Source organism: Cygnus atratus, chromosome 2, assembly GCF_013377495.2.
Source record: "Cygnus atratus isolate AKBS03 ecotype Queensland, Australia chromosome 2, CAtr_DNAZoo_HiC_assembly, whole genome shotgun sequence".
Lineage (NCBI taxonomy): Eukaryota > Metazoa > Chordata > Aves > Anseriformes > Anatidae > Cygnus > Cygnus atratus.
In genome coordinates this window covers 148,451,216-148,455,310 of record NC_066363.1, presented here as the reverse complement: position 1 = coordinate 148,455,310, position 4,095 = coordinate 148,451,216, and positions in this window count along the sequence as shown.

Sequence of the window (4,095 nt, the reverse complement as noted above, 5' to 3'; positions counted from 1 at the left end):
GTGTGTGTGTTTTTAAAGGGCTGTGTGGAAAGCAGAAACCGTGTTTGTCTGAAAATGCCACGAACCAGATCTCGTCAAGTGCCTGTTTTTTTTTTTTCCTGTCACACAAAACCGAATTTCACTGGTGCCTCGGACGCGATACAAGCGGAGAAGTGGCTTGGCTGGAGAGCCAGCACGAGGTCAGCTTCACGTGCGGGTCGGGGCAGCAGCTTGTTGCTAACTCTTCCGCCCTATCAGCAGGGACGTTCCTATGGTTTCTCATTAAGGCAGACGCTCTGTATTATCACGCTGAAAATATTTGGGGTGGGAGGAGTAGGGGCGAGTAGGAGCCTCCCTGCTGAAGGCCCTGTCAATTGGACGTCACGCTTGGTGACCTCAGGGCTGGCTTAAAAATGTGCGTTTTCCTCAGGCAGTGGCTGAGGTGGGCGTTTTGTTGAGCCCTGCGTCTCTCTGGCAGCCCCAGAAGGCTCCAGGAGCGCCGCTGCCTTCCGCCAGCCTCCCTCACCTACCCAGCTACGCGCGGTGCCCTGCTCCAGCCGCTGGGCCGTGGCCAGGGGTGCTCAGGACCCCGCTGTCCCCACAGGACCTGGCGTCACTCCCACACGCCGATCCCTGCGAGAGAAAGATAGGTTTAAGGCAACAGAGCCGTTCCTGTGCCGTGGCTTGTGGCAGCCCAGAAAAACTCCACCGCAAACCGAAGTAGTGACCTGGAGGCGAGCGCGCGTGGTCAGGACAGCTGGGCGTTTGCCCAAATAGTTGTACTCAGGTCGGTGAAGAAAAACAGGAGGGGAAAAAAAGTGCTTGTTCAAGATTCAGTCGGCTCAAGAGGGAGTCAGGAAAAGCTGCACACAACCACCTTTTTTTTTTTTTTAAAGTTACCTTTTTTTGGTCGCTGCGTTGGCAGTGACTCCAAACTCGGACCGCACTTTCAGAGGAGAGCAGGCGGCCTCGGGGGCTGCGTCTCCTCTCCCAGCCTTCTCCTCCCAGCCCCTCCCGCCTTCCAGTTGTTTTCGCACCGACAAGCTGCTATTTTTAATAATTTCAAGTACTGAACCACTTAGGGCAGCGCCTTAGTTTTCTCGCTGCCCCAGAAAGTCCCCTCCGGAGCGATGTCACATTGCTCCCCGCGGGGGTTGCTTTGCTTTGGAACACTGCTGGTGGTCTCGGGGCTGCTCGATCAGTGTTTCCTGGCGTTTGGGGCTGCGAAATGACTTGTTGCACTTCAAGTACTGTAAACCGAAAGCTTTGACTATACGGCTTTCCAGTGCAGCAAGGTGGAACTGTGAGCGTTGTGACTAACTCCTTCCCGTCTGTGTCTCCTTGCAGCCTCGGTGCTGATGTGCATTACCTTAAAATATTTATTTGGTAGAAGGAAAAAAAAAAAAAAAAAGGAAAAGGGGGAGAAACTGGTGGTCTCACCTAGTCGGTTCGTGTCTTTGGGTGAAAATAAAAGTCAATGCTGGCAGTAATGCTCTTACCCTTTTTCAGTTTTCCTAAATGAAAACCAAAGAGGAAAAAAAAAAAATTCAGCAAAGTTTGTGTTAAGAGACTAACATAAAAGAGGCCTCCCCAGAACAGCCCCCGTTAATGCCGTGCTCCAAAGGAGATGGTGCAAATACTACCGCAGCCGTGATGCTCTCGGTCCTGCAGCTCCTCGCACCGTGGGATGGAAATGGCCCCTCCTTTTTCTCAGCGACCCCGCAGAGCTAAGCCCTGCACTGCTGATGTATGCTGCAGGGTGTTCTTTGCTCTAAATTCATTTCATTTCCAATAATTTGGGGGAAGGGGGCAATTGTGGGCAAAGCCCGTTCTGGATTTCTGCATTTTGTTTGTGTTTCGTAGAGCTTTTCCCCTGCTTTTTCTTGCACTTCCTGACGCGCTGGTACCTGTACGAGGTGAGCGTGGAGCCACACAAGCTACATTGAACAGCAATTTTCACCGGTCCTTTCCAGCTGTGCAGGAGCTGCACCGGAGAACCCAAAAAAGCAGTTTGGTTGTTCCCGTGTGGAAGCTCTGTCCTCTGCCAGCGTCCATATGGACAAGGAGAGCGGGACTGAAAGCCCACGAGTTGTGAGGGGCACTCGAGGGCAACCCCAAAGCCCTTTGTGTACTTCTTCGATGTAGCTTTTTGGTTGGTTGGTTGTTTTCCAGTTCTTTAAGATTTATTTCTCTTTGTTCCCGCAAGGCAGCAATATCGTAGGAAGCCAGCTCAGTTTTCTGGATCACCAGAGGCTTGCAGCAGCCGGACAGGGCTTCTTCAGCCGTGTCCTACAGGAGCAGCTGCCCAGTGCTTCTCAGCCCTGCCCGGCCCCGAGCGAAGTTTTAACAGGGAGCAAGTCCGCTGCGGTCTCCACACCCTGGTTTCATCACGAGAAGCAATTAAGCACCAAGCACAACTGTGGCTGGGGGAAGATGATGAGTTTTCAGAGGCTAACTGATAAAACTGGGGGGAAGAAAGGCCCAGGAGGAGGCCCACGGACCTCACTGCAAGTCTTGGGCCCGATACCGCCCGCTGCGATGGCTTTGGTGCGAGCGTGCGCCCCCGGAGCATCGAGCCGCAGCCTTACTGCCCGCAACAGGCATCCGAGGGAAGTGTTGGGGGCACGCGGTTCCCCCCGGCGAGGGCGAGGTGCCGGCTTGCAAGGGAAGACGACTGACTGCTTTAGGAGTCTCCCAGGCACCTCGTCACCTTTTCCTTCCTTTCCGAAAAGCTTTTTTTCCCCTTTCCAACGACGCTCCGGTCAAGCCCAAGGGCGTGCTCGCTCCGTTCCTCATTTGTCTTCCCAGACATGAAATAGTTGCGCAGCCCGTTAATAGCTGAACACGGCTGTGCTGAGCGCACCCTTTTGGCAGTAACGACTTTATTGGGTTCTGCGAGGCCTGCGGGGGAAGGATTATGGCCCAGTTAATAATGGCTTGCCAGGGGCTTGAAAGGTTGCACTGTTTTAAGGTAGATCAGGCGAATGAGCCAGCTTTGGGGGGGGGGGGGGGGGTGCATCCTCTCTTATCGAGGTGTTCCTAAAAACCTTCCGGGTTCTGCTCACAGCAAGCAGTTCTTATCCTGATTTCTGTGACGCGCAACCCCTCATCTCCCCGTTCGTTTTTGTGTCTTTTTAGAACCGTGGCTTGGCTCGCCGATTCACAGAGAAGCCGAACTCCATGGCTTTGCTTCCTTCTGGAGAGGAGAGAAAGGAAAAGGAAGCTCCCTGCCCGCCGGATTCGCTGCTAAGGCAGGCTGGCCGGAGCACTGCTGCAGCTCTGGCCGTCCGCAGCTCACCGCCACCTCTTCTGCCCGATTTCTTGCCTGATGTTGTTCTGCTCAGCCCCCGGCCTCTGCATCCCCCTGTTCACGCCGCCCTGCTCTCAATTTACTGCCCTCCTCCCGCAGCCAGCGGAGGTGCTGGAGCACTTTTTGCCCTTTGGGAGGAAGGGATCGTGTCGGCTCCCGTGTCTGCCTTTGCTCGGTGCTTTGCCTTCCTCAGGGACGGACGTGGATTTAGCGAGTGCAGCTTTGTCCGTGTCGCGTTTGGTTTCTCACCCAGCTTGAGGCAGATGGAGGCCCTTCCCGGTTCTGCCGGCACTTCCTTAAAGATGGGCTGAGTTTGAGCCGAGTGTTATTTTTCTGCAATTTCGGTCGGTGGCTTCTGGGAGCTTTGGCTCAGGGGTCAGCCTTTTGCCACCCTCAGTGTGACCACTTCTTGTTCAAGGACGATTGCTCTGGGGATCTGCAGCTGCATCTCAAACCATCGTAAGATTTGCTAGGGCTCATCCGAGCTCAACTGCAGTTTTGTTTGTCGGATCGCCTTCGTTTGTCTTTGATGGTTTGTACCAGCGATAGCCTCTGTATGCCCTTCGGCATGAAATGCTGTTTGTATCACCCTCCTGTGCCCGTCGTGGGCAATATGGCCTTGTTTGGCACCATGCAAAGAGGATGAAAGATGGCTGCTGCTGTAAAGAACTCGCCGGCTCAACAAAAGGAAGGAGACAATAAGTAGAGGGAGGCAAGGACATCAAGACAATGTCAGTAAATAAAGAGCTCCTCCTCGTCTTTTCGTGAACGTGTTTAGGGAAGAGCCAATGTTATGACTGTCAAAA